This window comes from Prionailurus bengalensis, chromosome C2, assembly GCF_016509475.1.
Source record: "Prionailurus bengalensis isolate Pbe53 chromosome C2, Fcat_Pben_1.1_paternal_pri, whole genome shotgun sequence".
Lineage (NCBI taxonomy): Eukaryota > Metazoa > Chordata > Mammalia > Carnivora > Felidae > Prionailurus > Prionailurus bengalensis.
Window position 1 is genome coordinate 90,785,997 of NC_057350.1, and position 13,286 is coordinate 90,799,282.

Here is a 13,286-nt window from a genome sequence, read left to right on the forward strand (position 1 = left end):
GGAGGTACAACTACTCTATCACATCAAAGACCCAGGGATTGCACTGTTGAAGGACTCATAATCAGCCATGCTAGCTTTCTCAGTGTATTTCTGTAAAGGAAAAAGGTTTTCATGTTTCATTAACACGAAGCCCACCATGTTTTTATGCATTTCAAAGAGACAGTGCTACTGTGTTTTATTCCTAGAGACTGAAGCATCAAAATCTTTTGTATGTATTATTACCTAATGTCCATTATTTTCCATGAGAGCTGAGGTATATGTGATACCTAGCTAAAACTGGGCATTTGTTTCTACTCTGTATATTCTGTTAGAAACACACATGCACAGAGATGAAGGAGAAAGTAATCTATGTTAAAAGTATGCACTGAAGAATTCTTAGTTTTTCAGTTTAAAAAAATGGGAAGGAACCCCAAACAGAAGACCACACATCCAAGATGATATCAAAACATTTTCATTTTTAAGTCCCCTAGATGTCACTTAGCGTGAATCAGAGTTCTATTGTTGGGACTCTTCTGGTGTTTGCATCTTTTCTTTTCCCATCTTAACCAACTGTACAAATATGGGAAGGAAGACATTTGGCTTATCAACAATACACTGAAGAAGATTTTAGCCTAGTTCATTGTATATCCGATATGAGTTAATGGTGTGATGTAGTTATTCTTAATCTTTTACCAAGACTGTCCACAATGAGGGCAGAAGAATTGCTTTTCTTGGCACTTATCAGACTCTACTCTTTGTACTTGGATCCAAATGTTAAGTGGGATATAAACACATTTAGAGGATAATGATAAGGGGATATAAAGCTCTCTTATTCAGAGTAGTGGAAAGAAGGTAAGATAAATTAGAGAAGATATGATTGCTATCTTCAAATATTTTGAGAGTTGTCATGGAGAAGAGGGATTAAACTTGTTATGTGTAGCCCTCCAAAAGATTAGAGCTAAGAAAAATAAGGAGAAGCCATAGAGAGTTACGTTTAAGCTCAACAGAAGGGAAATATTGAGTCCAGGTAGTCTGAAGGAAGAACAGACTGCCTGTGCAAGGTATACATTCTGGACCAGTGGAAGTCTGTAAGTGCTATCTGCAGTCACTTGCAAGGGGTGTGCTACAATGACATGGAGTATTGAACAAGAAGTTGGAATGATTGAGGGTTTTTCATTAAGTAAAATATTTCTTTAGTCAACATTGGCATGATGAGTTTGATCAAAATTTGAGTCAGGGTTTCTTTCAAAATAAACACTATCCAATGATTTTCTTGGATACTTTAGTTCATTTGCTGCAAAAGAAATTAACAGGGAGGATAGTGTGGTGATATAGAAGATACACCTGTCACTTTATGCCAAGTGGGTAGAACTTCTGAAATCATGGAGTCCAACCTGATAATTTTACAAATTGAGGAAACTCAGACTTAAAGAAGTCATGTGACTGGCAAAGTTCACTGAATTAATGGTAGTGCAGGGTTTCAGATTGCCAGTTAGCTTTTTTTACTGTAAGAGTTGAAAAGGATGTGTGCTCCCTGATGGAATGCTACAAGCAACTACAAGTATTAAATCACAGTAAAACAGATTTCACCCTGACTCACTCTGTGTGTGTGTGTGTGTGTGTGTGTGTGTGTGTGTGAGCTTGCTCACCTATGAATTATAATTATTTGATCTCAGGGTTTTTCCCTAAATGCTTGAATCTTTTCCATTAATATCTGGTTGTTTCTTAATTCTTAGGAGCTCCAAGTAAGGTTTTGCAGGACTTCTAGTTCTCAATCTATAGCATTAAACAAAAGCTTTTTATAGCTTTCCTGATGAATGAAGACAGTATTTTAAATATGCCAGGAAGTAGGATTTCTTTGTCTAGTCTTGCTATGGATGTCAATATGTCTCTCCAGTTATCTGCCCCTCCCAAATTCCCAAACACACATGCACATACACATAAGCCCACAAACACACAATCTTTTATTACCAGGATGAATATTCAACTACAGCCTGAAAGCAAGAAAAGTGTTTGAATACAGTTATTGCTAAAAAAGGAAGGGTTAATGTTGTCTCCCATCAAAAGACATACTGAGTTATGACTCCCAACACACCAGAATTCAAAAAGAACTCTATCAGGGGATCCTGGGTGGCCCAGTAGGTTAAGCATCCTACTCTTGACTTCGGCTCAGGTCATGATCTCAAGGTTTGTGAGTTCAAGCCTTACAATGGGTTCCATGTTGACAGTGTGGAGCCTGCTTGGGATTCTCTCTCTGCCCCTTCCCACTGGCTCTCGCTCTCTCTCAAAATAAATAATTAAACTTTAAAAAAATAAAACTCTGTCAAATGGAGGTTTTGCTGCTCAGTAGACCAAATATTAGTTTATATTCCTGTTTTCTTCTCACTGTTTAGTGATTTTATTTGTAAAGTGTATGCATAGCCAGAAGAGATGGTCACACATACCAATAATATTGAAGAAAATGAAACTGTTCTGAAAGCCGTGGTTTTATACAAAGAAATCTGTGAGTGAGAAATCTGCTGGTTTTATTTTCTCTCTTGGTAGTTACAAAAGATCAAGCCAATATCAAGGTGTCTTCTGTTTACTTCTCTGTGCATGTCACGGTTTTCTAAGTAGGTTAGAGCCAATTTCTTACATCTGCAACTTAATGCTTGCCAAAATTTACCATTCAGTGGGCTCATTCCCACTTTAATTGGCCACTTGCTTCTCTTTTCTGAGAACACAAGAGACCAATTGCACCTGCAATGAGTCTGATGGAGATTCAGAAAAGGAATATTTTAACAATTCTATTTTGGTGTGTGACTCATCCTTTCTCACAGAAGTAAAAAAGTGACATTGTCACATTGCAGTGTGTAGCAATATATTTGTGATTATTTTACTTGTATATGTAATTTAAATTTTGTTTCAAAATACAAGGTGGTTTGACTCTTCAGCAACTCAGTGAATTTGTTCTTTGAACTTAAAAGGTACTATCAAAAGACTTCTCTAGGTTGGTAATGCAAATTCATTGATGTGCAAGTTTGACTTTAAATACTTGGAAAAATAATGAAACAACAAGAATAAAGCAATTGGTGTACATATAAGAAAGGAGGAGCTTGTAGAATAAAAAGCATGATTTTCATACTAGGGAAAGTATTATATATAAAATTATGTAATCTTATTTAGATTATTACGTAAGGGTTGTTTGTTTATTTATTTATTTATCTATCTGGCTGTGTAGGATAGAGTAAACTACAATACCTTTTCATCAGAACTGTGAAACCATCCCATTTGATACATTCATTAATCAAAAGGAGAGTGTGGCTTGAATTGTACAAGTCTAAGGAGCATACTTACTTTATAGAGATGAAGAGAAATAAACCAAGTTGAGATGTATACGGGCTCCCATCATGTTTGCAGGTACATTTTATTTGCTATATAAATCAGATTGTGTTATATTTTTCTGCTGAAAATCCTTCTATAACACGCCTTTGTTTAAAAGAGAACATCCACACTGCTAATTTGGCATTCAAGGCCCTCCATTCTTTTGCCACTGCCCAACCTTCTAATATCACCTCTCATCAATCCCTCCAATGAGCTTTATGATACAAAAGTGCCAAACTGTTTGCACATACCTACCTGTTCATCAGTTCTGTGCCTTGGTGTGATATTGCGATTAGCCAAGGAATGCCAAAAATGATCAGGAGCCACCAAAAGCTAGGAAGAGAGGGAACATGGCTCTGCTAACACCTTCATTTTATACTTCTGGCATCCAGAACTGTGAGAAAATAAATTTTTGTTGTTTTAAACTAACCAGCCTGTGGTAAATTGTTTATAGCAAATCTAAGAAACTAATGCAACTCCAATGTCTTTTGTGAAAGTTAATGGCCAATGAGAGCCACTAATGAGAAGCTTAAAGAGAGGCCATGGATGACACAGGAATTTCATGAGTAAGGTTGTGAGGCACACCACCAACCTAAAAATCATGACAAGCTTAAGAGCTTGTGAAAAGCAAAGGGTATTACAGCCCCACCATTGGTCTTTACCTTGAAGCTTTATTTTGCTGGAGAAACATTGAATTTAGTCTTCTTTCAAGGGGTCATAGTATAGTGGTCACACTTTTGATTTGGTAGGAAATAACTCCACGTTTCAACCCTGAAATTAATTAGCTTTATATATGCTCACTAAATTTTGCTTACAATCTGGCTAGTTTCCTTATCACTCCCTCCCACACCCTGCCCTGTGGCTCTCTCTCTCTCTCTCTTTTTTGTTTTTATTTTTTGGTATGTTTTAAAATCAAATGCAGCTGGTAAAACAAAACAAACAAAATCCATGTTTTCATTTTGTCTGAGGCTGCTCCCAATTCTACACGTTTATTATATACACATTCTACCTTTGATATAATCTCACACAATGTTTTTAGCAAGTGTTTTCCCCCTACATGACATAGGTGGTCACTTCTCTAGCTTTTCCCCACAGTTGTCACCATGTTTCCAGCCTTCTATGATGGTTCCCTTGTTGACTGCTACCTGGTGTCAAATCCATTGCCACATATTTTAGCTTTCTGTTAACAGCAAACCCACTTCTAGTCAATGTGTTTCTCAGTTAGATTTTGCTTGAGTAATGTTGTATAACAAACAACCACAAAGCTTAATGTCTTAATGTTTGGGGAAGTCTGCTGATAAAGTCTGTACCGACTGGGTTTAGTCCAAGACATGTTGGGTACAAGTCCACCATCTTGTATTCTCCTTGTGTAGGTGGGTGAGGCAGGACATGTCTGTTCATGGGAAAAGGCAGGAGTGAGAAGTCACACCCAACTTTTCAATTATATTTTAAGTCTCTCTTTGTGGACATGTCTGTGTATACCCATTAGCCAAAACAAGTGATAAGCTTGACCCCAAATAAAATATTCTGCTCATCATGAGACCAAAGGAAGATACACAGAGAATCCCAGTGTCAATACAGAAGGGAAGTATTGCTCCCATAGACGTGAGGGGGAATATTTGCAAAATCATGTATTTTATTCTTTCTATTCTGGCTGTGTTTAAAATACCTTTTGGTTTTAGTGTTCAGAAGTTTCTGCATTATGTGTCTTAGTATCAATTTCCTTTTATTATTTATGCCAGAGACACTTTAAGAATCCAGAATCTGATGATTGGAAGTACAGCAATTATGGGATTTTTTAACTTTTGTATCACCTCATTCTATGCTTTTTCCTCTTTTGTACACCCAATTAGAAGAATGTTTGAACTTCTCTCTTCCATGTCTTCTAAGATCTATTTACTGTTTTCCTGGGGTTTTTTTCATGTTATTGTGCTTCTTCATGAGTAATTTCTTTATTACTATATTCTAATTCACTAATTCTGTCCTTGGTTCTTAAAATTTTATGTTTAAAAATATTTGATGACTTTTAACTTCATTTAGTATATTTTCATTTTTAAACCCTTCACTATTTTTGAAGCATATTTGGCCAATTTTTGTAGTCTCTTGCCCTATAGTCATATATTAAAGACTGTCTTTTCTTTGATTAAACATCTTCACCTTATATTCTGTAGCTGATAAAATATCTGGAATTTTTCACGTCTTATTTTGCATGTCTGATTTTGTCATTCCTGCTGATCCCTGCCCTTGGTGGTTTGTTTCTTTGTGACTCTGAGCTCATGAGTCTTGCAACTTTATTCTTTGAGGCCGTTTGAAAGTGTGTTTCTCCAAAGAGATTCTAATGTTTCTAACCATATGGTTGGTGCACAGTCAGGGACTACTTAAAATTAAGTTTTTATCTTGAGGTTTTGTGAATTACTTGGGTAGTAAGAATGAAGGCCCATTTATTATTTTTCTAATAGAGAATTAGAGATTCTTGCACAAAACTTTGAGATGATTTCCCCCTCTCCCTGTACAGGTCCTAATCCTTTTCACCTCACACTTCCAGGACCAGTAATTCAGTTCTGCTGTTATCTCTTCCAGTTATATAATCAATTATAATTACCTAAAAAAATGGTTTAGTTGATATAGATCATAATACCTTCACAAAATGTTCCGTATTGATTTGCTTACTAATTTCCAAAGCAGGTGTTAAAATATTTAAAATAAATCACCCTGCAGTTTTGCTGTTTCTAGATTTTACAAAATTTAACTACAATATTGAGAACCAAATTTTTGGGTTTGACCTAACACAGCAATTTCCAGGAAGTTGTTATCCCAAAGGAAGTTGGGAAAATTAGGTTATGATTGAATTCACTACTAAAGGTTGCTTGTTTCTTCTGTGGAAGGTCAATTAAATTATCCTGAAAAATAGTTTAGAGTATGAACATCCTTATCTGGATCTATTTGCAAATATCTCTGTAATAGGCTTTTTAATAGTATTTCAGGAGAGTAAATAATCCCTGAATCTGGTAAAAAATCTTATTTTAGATGACAAATAAATTGAACACCCTCTCTACCTGTAATAGAACTTTCTGCTGTTTTATTTGCCATGTATTATTTCCGTAGGAAAAAGATTCAAAGGCTCCTACATTTATAGCAAAGCAAGACAACTCTGCATTTTAAAAACATATTCTTTCATAATATAACCTTAGTATTGGTTAACGGAAATACACCTTCAGAGGAATACAAATGGAGATTAGAAGGTATTTCATGATCTAACTTTTGGAAGTGTTTTATGTAAGTCTGCTGTAGCTGAGCTATGGTAAATTTTGCTTGATTTATTGAATTTCATATTTCCTAAAGTAAACATAATACTTAAGGGTTTTAATTAATAGATAATCTAATAGGTCACTGTAAAATGTGTAGAAAAATTAGGCTTCTTAAAGAATCCTCTAAATGTCTTCTCTCTAAAGGTCTGACCAGGAGCTGTGGTGATATATGCAGAAAAAATATCATATCTGTTGCTTTATATAGTAGTCTTATACTTAATAATTAACCCACTCTGCAACGGAGAATGGATTTACTTACATTATTTAAAGCAGGTAAATTTGGTCCTCAAATGTTTGAAGTCAATTATCTGAATCATACATCCCAAACTTCTTCTTTGATTACACTTTACAAGTTATTTTGATTGAATTAGAGTATTTGTATTAAGGTAAACGATGTCAGCCTTTGGCAGTGGGTTAAAAAGGAAGACTTGGCCAAAGAAGAAAGGAATGTATTGAGCTGAATTGAACTGACCTTCACTTTTGCATCAGCAAATTTTATAAAAGAGAACATTTGAGGATTATGTGAAAATTCTTTACGAATCATTAACAAAAACTAGTGGCAGTGCACCTGATAAGTATTTGGAGGCTATATTCACAAAAGGGGATACACTGCCATTTAAAGACAGGCATGTCCTAATCAAAGCAAACAATTCTAATAAGAGACCTAAATAATAAGTCCAATTATAGATGTATTCTTATAATGGGAAACATATCTGGAAACAATGTGTAGGAAATAAATCAGGGGTCAAAAGAATCTTACAGAATCATATTATTATAGGACATTACAAGAATAATTTTTTTTTTCTTTACTGTGGGAATTAGATCTAGGCTTGGGATTTTTCTAAATGATAACTCTCATTAATTTTAAAAGTTACATAATAGTATTAGAATATTGGCAGTTTGTGCCTCGGTTCTTCATGAATGTTTGCCTATATTTTAACCACTGGCTACCATGTGGAATGATATGAAATGCCCATAAAATCAACCAAGGTAATTAAAAGTCCACTATTAGTGGTGAACTCCTGCGTGTTAAACTAACTTTCAACTAATAGGTCTATTTTAAAATGTAAGTGCTTTTGGGAAGATGAATACAATAAGCTCTTTACATTTCAGAGTGAATAGGCATAAGGCAATTCCATTTGGTTATTAGCATGTTCCTTGTTTTGGGTGAAGAAAAGGAACTCAAAATGGGGAAAATGCAGATAGAAAAGACTAAGGAATTAAAACAGACTTTGCCCAAACTTGAAGATAATGGTGGAAAAGAAAATACAGCTTCCATTTGGAAACTTTTACTGATTTGTCTTTTTTTCTAACCTAAAAATTATCTGTTTATTTTGTCAGATGACACTGAGTTCATTGATTCTAAGTTATATACTCTATGTGTAGTAGATGGTCTTTATACTTAAGTAGAATTACTTTTGTGGGAGATTCACCAATCTGGATTTCAATTCCCATTACTTAATAATCTCCAAGTAGTTAAATCCAATGATCAGTTCTCAATTCTCACTCTACTTGAACTATCAGAAATATTAGACATAATTGATCATTCTTTCTACCTTTCAAACACTAATCTGTTGGCTACTGAGATAAACATACTGCCATGGTTTTTCTCTTACCTTAGTGGCTGTTCCTTTTCATTAGACTTTACTATTTTTCTTTTTTTTTTTTAAGATTTAATTTTTAAATAATCTCTACACCCAACATGGAGCTCAAACTCACAACCCAGGGATTGATTCACATGTTCTACTGACAACCAGCTGGGTGCCCCAGCTCTACTATTTTTCTTTAATCCTTCTATTTCATAAATGTTGGAGTGTCCTACAGTTAAGTCTTCATCATTTTCCTCTTCTTTAGCTACATTTATTTCAAACACTGTGTAGTTTTAAATATCATTTATATGCTGATGATTACCAAATATATATTTAAAGGACTCAAAAATCTTTCTCCTAAACTGTAGATTGTTATATATAGCAATGAACTCAACCTATGTACTAAGAAATCTAACAGGTAACTCCAAATTAAAATGCTCAAAAATGAATATGCAATTTCTGTTCCAAGTTCTACAACTTTATTTTTCCAATCTTTTCATCTTAGTAAATTTCAACTCCTTTATGTAGTTACTCAAACAACACCAAAAGTTGGAGCCCTTCAGGGCTCCCCTTAGGATCACACCTGATGTAGGAAACTCCTGGTAATTTTACCTTCTAAGGATATTTAGAATATGATTATTTCTCCCACCTATACAGCAGCCTCCCTAGTCAAAGCCACCATCATCACTGGTATAAACTTAGTTGGGGGTCCTTTTCCAGTCTTGTTACTCATGGACTATTTACTTCAAGTAGGAAAGATATGTTATCCTATGTCTCCCCTACTTAAAACATTTTATAAGGCCTAGACATGAGCAATGAGGGAAGATAATAAATAAGAGATAAAAATTTTGAAAGGAAGAAGTAAAACTGTAACTATTTGTAAATTATATGATCATATACATAGAAAATCCAAAGGATTTGGACTTGACCAAAAAGCTATTCGAATTATGAAATGAATTAGCAAGATCAATATAAAAGAATCCAGGTTGAGTGTACTCATATATACAAGGCTAATATACAAAAGATAAAAAGTCTGTACAAAAGTAAATAGTTTTTCAATACAAAAGCAAAGGATTATTAAATAAAATTAGAATATACTATGTACCATAGTACCAAAAAATCCTATTAAAGATACACAAGACTTATACACTGAAAACTGCAAAATATTGTTGAGAGAAATTAAAATGACTCTTTAAGTAAATGTACAGGCTTACCACACTTACGAGTTGAATGATCTAATATTATACAGGTGTCAATACTTCCCAAACTAAGCTGCAGACTCTTACTATAATCTTGTAAAAATTCCAGCAGGTTTTCTTTCTTTGAGAGAGTTTGTGTTAATGTGTGTATATAAAATGTTACAAGTGGATTTTAAAATTTATGTGGAAATGCAAAGGACATAGAATAGCCAAAGCAATCTTAAAGACAAATCAATGGATTCGTATTGGTAAATTATTGAGACTTACCATAAAGGAATGAAATTAATATGTTGTGATGTTGGTACAAGGATGAATACATAATGAAAAAGAACAGAAATTCCATACACATATTCATTTGATATACAACTAAGTACTATTGTTCAGTTGGGAAAGAATGGTTTTCAACAATGCCAGATCAATTGGATATCCATATGGAAACAAGTGGACCTAAACCTCTATTAAACCCATAAACAAAAACTCAATCACAAGTGGATTGATTCTGTACATATTTAAAGTAAATAATAAAGCTTTTGTAAAAATAACAGAATACCTTTGAAGCTCCAGAGTAGGCATCACTTCTTCAAATAGGACCCAAAAGCACATAAGAACAAAAGGATGGATAAATTGGAGTTAATTAAAAGTAGAAATTTCTATATACTGAAAGACACCTTTAAGAAAGTGAAAGTGCAAGCCACACACGGAGAGAAGATATTGGCAATGTATACCCCCCAAAAGATTTATATATAGAATAAATGAAGAGCTTCTACAAGTCAACTTTTAAAAACAACCAATGAAACAAATAAGAAAACCAACCTCATAAATTAAAGGGGAGCAAAAATCCTTGAATAGACACTTCAAAACAGGATATTCAAATGGCTTCTTCACGTAAGAAAAGGTGCTCAACTTTGTTAGTCGTCAAGAAAATACAAATTAAAACTATGATGCAATACTAATACACTCTCAAAATAATAGCCCAAATTAGGGAGCCTGATAATATTGAGTGTTAGCCAGGACATTATATATTTACACATTATATGTTATATGTGATACATCCTGGTTGGAGTATAAATTGGTAAATTTACTTTGGAAAACTCTTTAGCAGTTTTTACTGAATCCAAATATACTTACCCTGTGATCCAACAATTCTACTTCTAGTTATATACTCAATAAAAATGAGTGCATATATACAAAAGAAGACATGTACAAGAATATTCCTGGCAGTTTTATTCACAATAGTCTCAAATTAGAAGCCACCCAAATGCCCAACAACTGAAGAATGGATAAATTGTGATATATTCATATAATCTTGGCAATCTCAAAAAAATCTGGTACGTGCAAAGCATTGAAAATACCAAAGATATATTGACAAAAGAAAATCGAAGCAAAAACTTATTTTATCTTCTCTACGAAGTTCAAAAACAGGATAAACTGGTCTCCTTAATAGAAATCAGATTAGCAGTTACCTCAAGGGAGACAGGATGTTAAATGGGAAAAGACTCTTGGGTTTCTAGAAGTGTTATATACTTGATCAGCCTGTTAGTTATTAGTTATATGGTGCTTGCATATATATATTGGGGAGAGGTATATGTACAATTTATTAAGCTACAGGCATACTTCACTCTTTTGTGTCTTATATCACAGTTAAAGACCAAAAACAAACAACCAAAAAAAACCAAAACCTCCAGTAGCTTTCTATTTTACTCAGAATGACCCAAAAAGTTTTAATAGGTCCCACAAAGTCCTACAAAATACGGTTTGTGGTTGCCCCTGTGACTTGTTATCCCTCTCCAAATCACAGAGTGCTCCAGCCAAACTTACTTTGTTGAGGTTCCTCAAGATATTTTCTTCCTTCAATGTATCACATAAAAGCCAAGGACAGGAAGTAAATTAGGGACTAGAACCAGTCCCAGAAGGTTTGGGCAAGACAGCACTTTCAGTTTATTTATGGAATTGATTGGTCTTTTTGCATCGTTCCCCTTTTTTCCTCTTTCCTCAGCCCAGTTTTAGCTTCTGTATAGCCCAGTGTCTATACTTTGCTTGTTCCATTTCTGAATTCCCGGAAGAGAGAATTTTATTGGCCCAGCCGAGCCTCTGAAGATAGTTTCTAGTGGTGAGGTGTCCACTATCTGCCTAATAAGCTATGGCCAGGAAGGGTCATATAGAACAAAGATGTCCAGGTCCTACCTGTGAGGCAAAGGCAATTCTTATAGAAGAGAACAAGCAGGAGAAGACACATATATTACCTATAGATTAAGAATCGATGTCTGTGGTGTTCTAAATTTTCTGTGTTGACCATTGTGTCAATACATAGATTCTCTTATCCACTCTTGACTTCACACCTGCCTCAGTGTATTGATGTGCACTCAGGGCACCTTTCATTAGCAGAGCTCATTTATTTCAAGTGATAATGATCATTCCCATTCCTCAACAAACTGCTCTCAAACCCATGAAAAAAGCCTTCTATGTAATTATTATGTTTGCACGAAAGAAGTGCAAAACTAAATAAGCAAGAATACTGTCCTTGAGGTGCTCACCAGGTGGTGGACAGACAAGGAAAATCACAGTTGCAATACAATGTGTAAAGGGAATTGAAACAACTGTGTTCTTAATTTCAAGTGCTCCTTACCTAATAAAATAGCAAAGCAAAGGGGAAAAGTAAAAAGTGGAACCAATTACTTAGGCATCTTTTATAAAGCTATGTAATACAATTACTTAACACAAATAAGCTGTTTTATATTTTTATTTTACAGAATCTGGCTTGATTTTTGTCTAATGAGATAATGTTTGATTTCCATCTAAAAACATAATTCTTAACTGTGTAGATGAGTAGTATATTAAATAAACAATGCTTGTAGTTCTTATTGTGTGTATGTGTGAAGCTTTTTAATTATAGGGTATTTTAATGTCCTATAATGTTAGTAAATAGTATTTTTATTGATTTTGTAGCAAATCAACATGCAGAAAAGTTGGATTTACATAACAAAGAACATTTTTTTCTGTCCCATTTGAGATTAACTTGACAACCTACTGCCCTATTACACTCCAATACTTTAGTCGCACAAACAAGACCAGTATTTACTAGTACTTAGTATTATTTAAAAGTAGTGTATATAGTATTACATAGTATATAGTCTGTGTTTATGTGTGTGTGTGTCTGTGTGTCTGTGTGTGTGTACGTATATATACTACATATAGTATTTTGTCCTACAAACAAGGACATGCTCCTAAATAACCATAATGTAACCATCAAAACTAGAACGTTAACACAGATATATTTTACCATCTAAAATTCAGGTTCTATTCCAATTTGCCAATTTCCCTAGTCATGCAATTTATAAATGATGAAGGGGTCTAGTTCAGAATCACTCATGCATTTAGTTGTTAGTTTTCTTTAATCTGCAACAGTTCCCTTATGTTACCTTGATTTCATGACCTTTACATATTGGAGGATTAAAATCTTGTTGTCTTGTGGAATAGCTTTCATTTTGCAGCTGTCTGATGTTTCCTTATATTTGATATATGATTCAAGCTATTCCTCTTTGGCAGAAGTGTTACAGAAATGATGCTGTGTTTCTTTCATTGTATCTTATCTGGTGATGCACGGTTTCAGTTTGTCCCATTACTGATGATGTTCACTGGGATCACTTGTTTAAAGTGATATCTGTCAGATGACTCAATTTTAAAGTTACTCTTTTTAATCTTTGAAATTAGTAAGTACTATTTAGAGGGTTACTCTGAGTCTATAAAAGAATATCCTTTACTTTTCAAACTTTTAATTATTTATGTTTTCATAACATTTCAAAACCATTTGTGGTTTTTTGTTCAAAGGACTGTAATTCACTGCTATT